The sequence below is a fragment of the Anser brachyrhynchus genome (genome assembly GCF_964034855.1).
Source record: "Anser brachyrhynchus genome assembly, chromosome: 5".
Lineage (NCBI taxonomy): Eukaryota > Metazoa > Chordata > Aves > Anseriformes > Anatidae > Anser > Anser brachyrhynchus.
The window spans coordinates 40215949-40229371 of record NC_137699.1 but is presented as its reverse complement, the minus strand read 5'-3'; the positions used below and the strand labels follow the sequence as shown (position 1 = coordinate 40229371).

The 13423-nt window shown below is 36.7% G+C and overlaps 2 long non-coding RNA genes across 3 annotated transcripts; one reads left to right on the top strand and one right to left on the bottom strand.

Annotated features, from left to right (window-relative positions):
• Nucleotides 1-1656: 1656 nt before the first annotated feature.
• LOC308195419 lies at nucleotides 1657-13108 on the top strand. The gene is made up of 2 exons (XR_013951470.1): nucleotides 1657-1793; nucleotides 4000-13108. It is a non-coding gene; the product is annotated as an uncharacterized lncRNA (long non-coding RNA).
• On the bottom strand, nucleotides 1787-5636 carry LOC308195418. Of its 2 annotated transcripts, none has more exons than XR_013951468.1 (3): nucleotides 5556-5636; nucleotides 4441-5252; nucleotides 1787-3853 (listed from the first exon to the last, which is right to left on the bottom strand). It is a non-coding gene; the product is annotated as an uncharacterized lncRNA (long non-coding RNA). The 2 variants fall into 2 exon arrangements; XR_013951469.1 differs by lacking the exon at nucleotides 5556-5636 and having other exon boundaries at nucleotides 4441-4557; nucleotides 5072-5210.
• Nucleotides 13109-13423: the final 315 nt, after the last annotated feature.

Here is a 13423-nt window from a genome sequence, read left to right as displayed (position 1 = left end):
AAAAAGGCATAAACCTACAGGGAATGCAAGAGTCACTGGAAGGAATAGGGCAGGGAAGAAGAAACCCCCCGGCTTAATATAATCAAAGGCTTTGATAATAAATGTACAGGTGCTGCACTGCACCCACAGAGTTTCAAAACAGTGAATATAAGGTTTTTCTTCCCTGGGTTTTAAAACAGGAAAAATACTAAAACCCAAGTGAAAATGGGAAAATAGAGAATCCATTAAAGATATTCTCACAGTAGGGCACAATAGGCTTTCTATTTAGCAGCTCACAGCTAAAGCGTTTGCAAACCGTACAGTTATCAAGAAAATGATAGATGAAGGAATTTAAAATAGTAATTTCAAATAGGTATTTCTTTGGCCTTGCTCTACTTTATTTCACAAGAGGAGTTTACCTACAAAATGTTTAGACATCAAAGAATTCTGGCCTTGAAACTCCTCTCACACCTGCTTTATGCTTGTACCTCTTATGTCCATGATTTCTTTCAAAATATAAATAATTCCACTTCTTTATGTATAGCTTGACTTATTTGTGTCCCCAAATCCTCTGATTTCTAAAGAACGGAGATTGGTGCTATTGGTCATTCCATATGCACTCTGTTTTTTCCCCGTATTAAATGTCCTTCTTTTTGAATTAGAATTTCAGTACATGTGAGGACCTAAAGGAAATGCAGCATTTCAAGTGCGGATGCATTAATGCTGTGTGTCTTGCAGACACTGTTACTTTGAGTTTGTGCACTGCCTCACAATACATTCCACCACAAGCAGCCTGGCCTTCACTCTGTAATTTCATATCCATTTATATATCTCCATATATTCGTATTATTAAAACTCTACCCGTTCCGAAAGTTGCTGATATCTGAAGAGCTAATCCTCAGTTTGTATCCAACCTGTTTATCTGCTTTCATGTGCCATATATATGACTTTACACTTGCTGGTATTTAACATTATGTCAGATGCAATTTTTCACAGTCATGTACTTTCCAAGCTTCCCTTTTTTTCCCCTGATTTTGCCCAGTGAATGTGCAAATCTCTTGGTAATACTTCTGTTTTCTTTGCACTTAGTTTGCTGTTTCTAGATTAGCACGTTTTCTCATGTGTGCAGGCAACTCCAACATGAAATTTGTTGCCTATTGCACACTTACACAGGGCTGCCAAAGGTCTCGGACAGGTCACTTGCTCTGGGACCTGGCAATACAAGAGACAGGTGCCTGGGGCACTGGTATTCCTCACACCTTTTCTCCCACTTCTCCCAGCCTATTTTGACAGTTTCCAGGTTCTGCCAGTCAATTTCCTTATTGGAAAATGGAAAACATTGTGAAGAGGCTGCAGGCAGGCAAATACTTTGTTTGATCAGAGAAAAGCAGTCTTTGATATATGGTTATCGTTCATGGATTTCACATGTTTACGGAAACATTTGCACACACATATACATACTAGCAATATGATTTATGCAAGTTAACTCCTCTGTCTCCTCTTTTCTTTCAAGTGCACATTTTATACGGTATTTTCTACAGGCATGAACTGGTAATCAGACACCAGCTAAGCCAGGGCTTGTCACCATATCTGGCAGTGCTTCCCTCTGCCTGCCCTCCGCCAGCACCCAGCGCCGCAGCCCGCGGGTGCCAGCCAAGGAAGGCAGATTCCCAAGCATCGCGCTGCTCTCGCTGGGGCTCCTCTGCTTCACATCACCGCCCAGCTGCAGCACAGCACAGACCTGTTCTGCCTAGGACCAAACCAGCTGCATCGGGTACCACTCCTACTCAAAGCAGAAAGCCTCCTTGTATATGGTAACTTTTCTTTTTCTTCTTCTTCCAACTGTGTGCTTTTATGCTCTCTGCGAAATGACAAAAACTTCCAAGGCATTCCCTCGTCAAACAAATGCCAGTTTCTTCCACCTTGATCAGCCTTTTCCTTGTGTGTAGATTATGGTTCACGTTAAAATTGAACAGCAATACCTTATGACATTCACAGCACTGTGTGCCAAAAGGAAAAGAAATTTACCTTAACCTGTCCTTTATCATTCTGTGCAGACTCCATGCTGGTTCATTGGATGTTTTGGATTCTCTGACTGATTTCCTTTGGAAAATCACTGACCGTGATTTTTTAGACACCTGTTATTTTTCACTGTATCTTTGTAAATAAGTGGGCCTTTTTTACACTAAAATATGCTAGCTTGGTTAAAGAGCTTTTTTTCCCATTTTTCCACAAATACTGTTCTGTTGAAAATGGAGTCCTAGGGCACTGGTTCTCTGCTTGTCTTTGTAAATTGACTATGCTTTTTGTTGTTGATGTTGTTGCATGCCCTCCCTCTTCCCTCTGTCTTCTTCATATTTCTATGGCTAGAAGACAAAACTGAGCTGGTTATTGAGACTGTATCATTTATTTGTGTTCTTTAAGCAGGCTGCAGCAGAGCCAGAAGATAATGGGCACCTCATTTATTCAGGCTTTGAATGATCATATTTAATTCCCAGTGACAGCTGTCTTCACTGCATTAGCATTGCAAATCAGCTCTGTTTTGTAATGGCCTTCTATTGAACATGATTCAATTATGTGTGGTCCATAGTGAGGCAGGATACGGTCTTAGTATCTATAGCAATATTTCTGCAAGCTGCTGCTCTTTACACTGCTCACATTTAAGCTGTCTGTTTACCACAATGCTTTCCTTGAACTACACTGAACTCTCTTCATTTTGCAGCTAAATAAAGAAGAATGAATATAATTCGTAAAAGCAGTTATCTGGTCAGACATATTACATACCCCATCTTCTTTACACATGCCCGGAATCAGGAAACACTTGTTAAAATAATTGTTATTATACTTAAATCATTTATATTACAAAAGTCATTAAAGTGGATTTAAATGATTATAGTGTTAAATGGTACTAAGTACTAAAGCTCAAAGCTGGTTTGAAGAAAGATTATAATAATATTCCAAACAAGTAAATTTTCTTTTAATGTCAGAGCTTCCCAGGAAAAGGGCAGCAAGGCTTAACACCTATAAAGTAAGCTAAAAAACACAAAATTTTGAAAACACAATTTCAAAAGGTTTGAAAAGTCCTATCTAATTTACTGTGAAATGGCTAAATCCTGTGCACCATAAATTCCAGTCCTTCTGCATCTGGGGCTGACGTGCAGATTACTTTTCAGACTAAGCTGCTGAGGGTCTGGATCACATCACAGTAGCTTAATAGGTCTGTCTACTTGGTATAATATAAAAAACCTTTCTAAATTCTGATTCCACTTGTAAGGCAAGTCCTCCTATTGTGTCAGGCAGCCTCAAAAAGACAAGCTTCCTCTGTACAGATCCTGCAAAAACATGCTTATGTCGGTGCAAGGCAAAGCACAAACCTTACCCTCTTCTTCAGGATTTCCACTCCTGTGATCTGTAAAATATTCCACGCTTGCAGAAATCTCATTATACACAACGCCACTGTCCCCAGCCTCAGGGCTCTTCTAGCACCCGTCATCTTACTGATGAAGTGCACGTACGGCAGAAATATCTTACTTGTTCCACACACTAGAGTGCTGGACCATCATTCCAAAGTATCTTGTCAAACAATGCAAGGGAAGGTTTGTTAGTCATACACTACTTGGAATTGTTTAAAGATCCCCTCTAGCTAACAGTGATAGAGCAGTTACGGTGTACCTCCTGCGGGACCCCTGGTCTGAGGCTGGACCTGGGCTGGAAGGTCACAGGCACTCTTGTAAGATGCCATTCCCTCAAATGCTGCTGCACTGGACACTGCTGTGCATTTACAACTTTCTTCCAACATGATGACCTCCAGATAAAGAGGCACTCTTCCGTCACAAAAGTAACACTTCAGCTCCTCTGCTTATGCACTGCCTCCCTGAGAGAGAAAAATGACATAGAGGTGTAGAAGCAAATGTGCAACTCATTTTGACTGTTGAGAACCCAGAAGAGAAGAAAACTTAAGAGGACTGCTGTGTATTTTAAGTTTTGATCTTAAATTCCTTTTCTGTTTTTTCCCTACAGAACAGCCCATCAGAAATGTCTGCTAACTTCCAAGTCTGAACAAGAGGGCAGCTCAGCAAGGAACAACTTGTATGGGTATTTCTAACGTTTTCCTCAAGCCTGACTCTCTTGAGAACACAATCTGAAACTGATATCTGTCTTTTCTGACCATTTTCTGATCCATTTTTTTCTTTTTTAAACCTGCATTCACACCTTTCCCTCTCCACTGTTCCCTATGACATATTCAATTTTCTTTTCTGCCAAGATTCTGGACACTGCCATTTCTTGATTATGTTCTTAACTTAGTTTATGAGGTTATACTACATTTTGGAAAACATAGAACTTATATGAAAATAATGACCACTTCATCACTCGTATAGGTGATACACATTTTTTAAAATAAGACCCATCTGTTTTTAATGGCTGTTTATTTTACATACCTCAAGTTGTACATTCACCTACCTGGGAAACACACTGAATTTACAGAAGCAGTAACTTTAGCAGGGTCTCAGGCCCCAGTCCTCAGAAGTATTTATGGATCCAGTGCCCATCAGCTTAGGTGCTAGATGAAAAATTCGGCTATATATTTTAAAGAAAGGAGGTGCCAATATTTCAAAAATTAATGTTAAATTGTATTTAAAATCTACTCTGCTCAGACCTCCAGAAAAGGAAGATCTCTTTTTTTTTCTTTTCTTCTAATTTGCTTGAACCTTTCTGCTGATTAAAAGCAGTCTACAAAAGGAATGAAATACTTGATAATGGAATAAACCAGTCTCCATCACATTAAGAGTTGCATTCTCTACACTCTTCACAGACAATCAGAGATTTTTAAAAAAAAATGTTAAAAGGGAGTTGTTCAGTTCTCTTTCATATCATTTCCCTTACTTTCTGTAATAACACCCGTAAAGGTTTAAAGTAAAATTAGATTTCTTAACAGAAACTAATTTTACCAGGGATAAAACTTTCCTTGTGGACGAGTAATGGAACCAGGAAAAAGAGCAAAAAGAAAGCCTGCACCACAAGCTCTACAGGGAAGAACAGAGCAAAAGAGTTTGGCAAATAGATTAGAGGAGAAACAAGATCTTAACTGTACCTTTTAATTTCTTTCTTCCACTGAAAAATAAATGAAGGAAATATTTATTCCATTAAATGTGAATATCCAGGATTTCCAGTAGTAAACAATTCCACTATGGCACACATTAAGAACACTTGTACATACTAGAGTATCTTCCTTTTTCATCATAGTCTTTCACCTCAGAAGCATTGCACTGTGACTGAAACGGAAAAACAAGTACAACGTCTACACTGTGGCAGAGGCTGGTTGCACTCCTGGTGGAGTATAGTCTCATGCTTTGGCAGCCAGTCCCAAGGCCGATGCTATCTGACACTGCTAGATTGCTCTCAGGTTCATATTTTTAGATGCTGATCTTCATACAAAATATTTTTTGCCTAAGGAAGAAAGGTCTGTGTAACCATAGTATCTCTCTCTCATCTATTTTTCCCCTCCTGTAATCATTATTAACCCAAATCCCTAAGGTATTAGAAGTCCTAAAGCTGCAGAAACCAACCAATATCACCTTTTGTATATGCTTTGCTATTATGTAAGATTGGTCATGTTTACAGTCAATTACAGAGGAAAAAAAATAAAAGGAAATTTCTTTCTATATTGCTTTATGTAATGGATACTAATGAAAACTTCCTCCACCTGTCGTATAATTTGGTGCAATTAATGCAATTTGTTCTGGTAATTGTAAAAAGGTCAGGACCAGAGTTCATGAAATATGAATCACATCCCATTTCAATATTTATCATCCTGTGCTATCCAAAGATACCATTAATATACAAATAACTTCATTGAGAAACAATAAAGATTTCTAGAAAAAAATAAACCTGTTAGAGAAGCAAGAAAATGGAAAGTAAATCCCATAACACCCTCTCATTCTTCAACTGAACGCAGACATTCTTTAGCATTTACCCACCATAGGCCATCATCTTGTAGCCAGCCTTCCAAAATAACTGCTGATCAACTGATTTGTTGTAGTACTTTGAAGTTTGTGCTGTTGCGTCTGCCCCAGATGTGTTCCAAGTACAAAGGCAATTAATGCAAATAGATCAATGAGGGAAATAAAGCTAACAGTCATCTTGATCTCACATGACTGTGCTAATGCTGCCCCATGTATTAGTCCTAGTTAAGAAGAATATTAATTAATTAATAGATAAAAAATATTAAAAGATAATTATTAAGGTTGTGTCTGCCTAGACCTTTAAGTAGATGAAGAAGCTTGTGTTTGTGGGCTAAATAGAAGTTGGTGTCTTGCAGATAAGATGATAGGTAGGTTGTCAAAAGCCTTAAGAATGAATCCACAGCTTAGGTTTGGTGACGCTAAGTGGACTTTTGTAAAGCAAAGGAAGTAAAGGTAAGGGAAACATAGGAAGAAAGATTCTTGCAGCAATATGAAGAATTGTAAGAAGAACAAAATTAAAACAAAAGACAAAAAAGTTATAGTAACTGAGGCACAAGATAATGCCAACTTCTGCTAGCTGGAAGGAAATACAGAAATGTATTTTAAATATTTGAAATTTGAAATGTTGCAGTGAGAACACATCCCTCTTGGACGTAAAAGAGATTTGGTCCAAGATTTTTGTTTGGACAAAATAATCAAATATCCTTTAATAAAGTATATTGCACTGAAACATCAACACTTTAAAAGGCATAATATTATCAATGCCAGTTACTGAGAGCAACAGAGGTGCTATGGGTAAGCTGGAAATAAATGGCTAGTTTTTAAATCAAAAAAGATGTGTTTGGTTTCTTAGATATACAACTCATAGAACTCATTGTTGGTATTTGTTTGGTTGGTTTGGTTTTCTGTTTTGTTTTGTTTTTTTACCAAGAGAAACCACTGTTAAGTAATAAAGTGTAGAGAACAATATTTTATAAAATGAGTTTCTAATAGAGGAATGCAGGTAAACAGTGACAGTTTACATGAGTTAAAAAAACAAGCAGTCAACAATTGCTGATGTAAGAATAGGCAAGTGTTTGTTTATTATTTCCCTATTTCCCCTCTCATTAAGTAATTTAAATGGGAAATGTTTAATATGGGGAATATTGGCTAGTAAACTTGAAGCATACTCCAGTAATCTATAAATAAATGAATTATGTTAAATTATCACAGGTATTAATAAGCCTTCTAAAATCCATATTGTCTACAAATATATATTTAATTTGATCTTGACTGATCTTCATACAGAGTATTCCCTAAATAACAACTAGGAGCAAAGCCATGTAAAAGATTATAAAATTCTTTCTTCAAAGATAAAAAGGACGCTAGCATTTCCTGGTTTCCCATTCTGTTTTATACACACTTTTTTTTTTTGGTGGAATGCAATTTATTTTCTCTTACATTCCTTTCTTCCATACAGATTCTCTGTACTTGATATATGGTAATTGACGATCACCGTTTTTAAAAGGCCTTTAAGGGCACTATAGGTAGAACAAAGAGAAGCCAATTCCCTGAGTTCTCTGTGGACAAAGAAGTCAGGTTAGCAAGCTTCTGTTACAAAAGAAGCTCTCCAGCAATTTCAAACGTCTGGTTCAAATTAACAGTTGTCAACTAAATCAAGGAGACTGAAGCTGAGAAGTTAAGCAAGATAAACATGTGAAATTGCTCATGAAGAGCTGAAGCCAATCAAATAACCATTTTATCAAATTCCAGTACAGTTAAATGAATTAAGTATGGTATTATTAATATGGTGAAATGGTCCCCTCACTTTCTAAGACTCTGGTTGTCATTCTCGTGAATGCCATGGCCACTTGGAGCTCAGCAGCAATGCTGGAGATGAAACTCAGAGGTTACTGCTCTGAAAGCAAAGCCCTGAGCTCCACAGCTGGTGAAAAATCTGTACTAACTTGGAGCCCAACAGAACATATGACAAAAATAGGGTTGATAACTTTAAACATTCAAAGATTTTTGAAAGATAATTTATCTTGATTTTAAGATGTCAGGTAATGTGTATCACACCACTTAATCTTCACTGTTAAAAATGATCATTTCAAATTTGTTGGCATTGATTCCATGTCTTTTTCTACAGGCTGTCTTCTATCTGTATCTGTTTCTACCACTTTCTTCTGTCAAATGATCACTCTAGAACACTGTTTCTTAATCTGATCACCATACAGGCAAAACTATTACAAAAAACACTTGGCAACAGACAACTGCATTTGCAGTAGACAACTGCATAGTTACACATGCCCATACTCACAAGCAAAAAAAAAAAAAACAAAAACAAACAAACAAAAAAACCTAGAAACTAGAATATACTATAATACATTTTTTTAATAAAAACTATTTTGATACTGCCATACACCAAACCACTCTGAAATAAATCAATTATCTTTGGGTTTTTAAAGGTTGGAAACACAATAGAGTACAACTAAGGCATCTAAAACTTAAAGACAGTTTACAAGTGTCATGCTTGGTGCAGTTCTGTGCGCTGTAATATTGTTCAGTACCACATGAAATCAATAGTTGAGTAAGGAATGCTCCAGATTTTATCTTCAGGAAAAGTCCTCCTTCTTATATAATAGTGCCTTAATACTGGGGTTGGATGTGAAAGGTTGCAAAATATGGGAGATATGTTGGCATGGCTTTATCCAAGACATTCATGCTTTAAATATATTATGACATGCAAGATTAGCTGTATAAACAGCACACATCATGTCTGTTCAGCGTGTTATGGTATTTTAGGATTACTAAAATTGTATACATACGCCCACAAAACCTCTATCAATATAACTATCCTTTCACTTCTCTTCATCAAAAACAAAACAGTTATTTCTGAGCTGGTAGAACAAATGAGTTAAAAAATCAGTGATGTCTTCATCATGAATATTTGTCCATATCAGAATGGAGGCTCCTGGAACAATTACTACGTATCTAGGCAGCAGCACTATAAGTGAATGTGAATTAGCATCACTACAGATTATTCCAATAGTTCCTATTCATCACAAACAACAACAGCTTTAGGAAAACATAGCACTAACACATGCGACCAGACAGGGAATATAACTGAAAGCACATTTTCAAATCAAGAAAGAAGTCTAAAGACTATCAAAAATACTAGTATATAATGAAACCCACAAGACAGTGTTCAAAATTAGAATATTCAATTGAATTCCTTAATAATTTCTGAGAACTGCAGCAGAAAAGCTCTTATATGTGCAATACAAAAGGTTATAAGCAGACAATCCATTCAGACAGTGACCTTGCCAGCCAGTACTGGGGGATAAATAAATAAATAAAACAGTACCATTCCGTGTCACATTCTCCAACACCCTTATTGCTCTACCTCCCAATAGAAATGTCATGCAAATAATAGAGGATAATCCATGTTAAGTTGTGGTCCATACATGAAAAGGTTTTGGAAAACATAATTAGTGTTAACATGAAAAATATTTTGCACGTTATCTCCACGGTTTTTATTCTAGCAAATGAAAGGAAATAAGCCTGCTCTCTCCCATCCTCCCTCCAGTTATTAGTTATCATGAGTACAACTACATGCAAGTAGTACAACAGCTCTAGATCCTGCATTTATACAAAATTGCTGAACTAGGTTTTACAAATAAACACAAGGAACAAACATGTTGTTTAATATGTTCATTTCGGATTAATCTTTTTTAAAAAGTCAGTCAACTCTGTTTATTTGACAATAATTCTAATAGCAGAACCTATGTTGCCAAGAAAAAGTGAACAAATATTTTCAGAGATTACAATCTGCATACACTTAATGCCATTATCACTTTATCAGTATCATATGCCTGGGGAGGAAGAGGAACCATTATTCACACTTTACTTAAATTAGACTCACCTCACTGGGCTGGTATTTGGCAATCCAAAAAGCAACCTCATTTCTAGAGTCCACAACAAATTTGCAGAGGTAACAGTCAGTAAGAAGATGGATTTATTTTAAAAACTTTTATACCTATATATATATATATAGGTATATATAGGCATACATACCAGTCCCAAATAGTATTATCTACTTTACATACAAAATCATTTAAAATATAGCCAGACTTTACTATCTGCATTTTAACAGTATGAAGAAACAAAGCCTTAGAAGTTTTACTTAAAAATGCAGAATAACAGCAGGAACTGAATCCTATTCTTTTCACCTAATACTTTCTCTCCACTAGCCCATAGACATCAAACCTACACTGATATTGGGTCATCCAAACCACACTCTACAAATTTTCCACTTTGAGTATTCCTACTCTGGCCAAAATGCAGATCCCATATCTATTCTGGTTTCATTGAACTGTCATTCCAGGAGTTTAAGAAGTGAGTTCAGAATATTTCTGCAAATAACTACTTGGTTCAACCAGCTGCAAACATATCAGATGTAATCAAAAAGCAATTGGCAGTGACCACATGCATCAAGCATGCCAGAGTGGATGAGAACTTAAAAGCTAAGATCAAGAGAGTAATTTGGAAATCTAATCCTCACTGATACCTGCATCCAATTTGCATCTCAATTTTTGCCACAAATTCCTCAAAGCACCTAAAATTGGCCACTAAAGCATGTGCAACAGCACCTGAGCCCTACTCAGGGACAAAGTGACAGGGTCCTTGGAGTCTAAGTCCCAAGAGCCAGAATGCTGATATGGTCCTCAAGACTGTGCTGTCTTAAGCTACAGTCTTATGACCTGAAAGGACTATTCAGCCCTTTGCTGTTGTACAATATAGCCAATGCTGGATGCACCTCTACACAGTGGCGTTCCCAGGTCCAGCACCAGAACTACTACTCATACAGCTGGAGCCCTCCTGGACAACTCTTGGAGCCATGCAGAGCATGGGTGTTTCACATGAAGCTGGGGCTGAGTTTAACATAGCCAGACACCTTACGTTGGAAGCAAGTGATAGCACAAGTCCCAGCTCCCTTAGGAAGCTGCACGAGTATCTGGGTGCCCATCAGACAGGGCCGTTCATTCTTCAGCTTTCAAAAATCCAGGCAGTACAGTAGTACCTGTCTATAAATTTTAAATATATAACAGAACACTTGATTCTAGACTGTTCATCTCAACATTTCAGTGGCTGATGTCAATATTAACAGCCAATCTTTCCTTTTTCTGTCATTATTCCCATCTCACAAGTACTAAGGGTATGATTCTGCCTCAAATATTTAGGGCTTTTTTTGCACAATACTCTCAACTCATTCAGCCTTGCAGTCAAAAGAATCTAATTTTCTCTACCCAGAAAGGGGGGAGGAATACCCCTCTAACACTTTGCAGACCTTCCACATGCTGATTCCAGAGTTACGTTTTTGTTCATATTGGGCCTTGACAGAGAAAGGATTATTGTCGCATTAGCTCTGCAGACCTGTGAAGACACCCGCTTTCTCTGACCACACTGTTTTCTGTTCCCACAGAAACCACATATTTAGTGGGGGCAGCCCTTGAAATGAATGGAAGTCTCAGCATTCATACAGTAATAAAGGACTACAACCACCTGGATTACTGTTCTTCTGGTGCTATTTTATAAATACAAAGATATTGAAAATACTGAACCATTCCTTCCTTCCCTGTTTTTGCTTTACTAAAACAAGACTGTAGATAAACTGAATTAACATCTTTTGCTAGATCATGTAGGTACATCTCTCATTTGCCCTTCACCCACACTGTACTTACTGTTTTGAGTCTCAGTCTATGTGTTCTGTTTCATTCCTTATTCAAAGTAACATTTAAAATATTTGTATATTCTTAGATATATGATAAATGCATAAAAGGAACGTTTGATTGAAGGTTTTGATTGGAAGTTACACCAAATTTAATCATGCAACCCCAATGAAAACCTGGTTAGCTTTTATGCTAAGAATAGGCCAGCAGAAAGGATAGCAGAATCAGAGCTTACATATTTAGTATTGAATAAACCCTATTTTCTATGCTGTTTTCCATAAAAACAGACATGCTAGATCAAACTAAAAGATTTTTCTCAGCCAGTGGCCAGAAGCTGATGTTTAGAAAAAAGAACATATGAAAGAGGGAAAGTAGAGTGCTAGTTGCCAGCTATTCCTGTTTAAAATCATCGACCTCTTATTTAATAGCTTTTCATGGTCTTTCCTTTATAGGACTGTTTAATCACTTTGGAACTTTTTTGTAATTTTGGCATCCCATGAAATTGAATTTCAAAATGTAATATTCTTAAGCAGAAAAGGTCTTTCTTATGTTTGTTTTAAACCTGCTGCCTAATAGTTTTCTTGGGTACCCCACAGTGAGTAATCACTCCCTATTCAGTTTCTTTGTGTCATTCATAATTTTATATTCCTCTATCACACCCACCTTTTATTGTCTCTTTCCAGGATGAAGAGTACGAGTACAATTCTGATACAGAAGCTGCCCCATACCTCCAACCTTCCCCTCTGCTATTCTGCCCTTTCTGGGTCTACATATCCTCCAGCAGTTCCACAAAGCATTCACTGTGTGGCAGTCTCATCAATATATGCAGGGACATAATCAAGCTTTCTGTTTTTTTTTTTTTTATTGTTATTATTCTTTTCCTAATACTTCCGAATATTGTTTGTCCCTTGATAGCTGCTGAGAATTGGGATGATGTTTTTAGGGAATTAATCAGAATAGCTCCAAGATCTTCTTTGCTAATTTTGAATCCACCACTGTGAGCTTCATAATTGCAATTGTTTTTTTCCTCAGGAGTATTGCTTTGCATTAATTTCTCACCCAATCATTCAATGCAGTAAAATCCTTCTGCAGCTCTTTACAGAAAGTTTTGGCTATCTTGAGAAATTTTATATCAGTCAAAAATTGTTTCCTAATCTCCACCCTTTTTTTAGAGATGTTAAGATGTTGAATAGTTAAGAATGTTAAGATGTTGAATAGCAGACAGCTCCATTCATTCCCCTACTAAACCTTTTGGAAAATGACCACCTGTCATATTCTTTTTTATTCCCCTTTTCTTTAACATATTACTAATTCAGAAAGAAACTTATATCCACTTATACCCAAAATGGTTATTTTTTATTAATTGTTGTTAAGAAAACTATTAAATATCCAAGTATGTAATGCCAAGTTTTGCTGATTTTTCCCCATTATTACACAATAAAACACTGTCACATACTTGTTCTGGTCTTTTTTTTAAATTTTAGCTAATCTGCTCACTAGAGAATTGAGATACACTAATGAATTTCAGTCTCACACTCTTCAGTTAAGGTTCTTTCAAAAAGATTTTTTCTTTAGTTTAAATCTTTCTTGAGTGGTGCTTTGGTACTTTGTCAGAACTACAGTCAGCCTTCCTCCTTTTGTATTTTAAATTCTGTAATTAGTTGTGTCAATGCTTTTAGCAAGTCAATGTTCAACAACATTTGGGGCTTGTTTCATAACAGTTAAAAATTAATTTTCTATGTTCTCATTTTTTCTCTGTTTCTTTTTCTA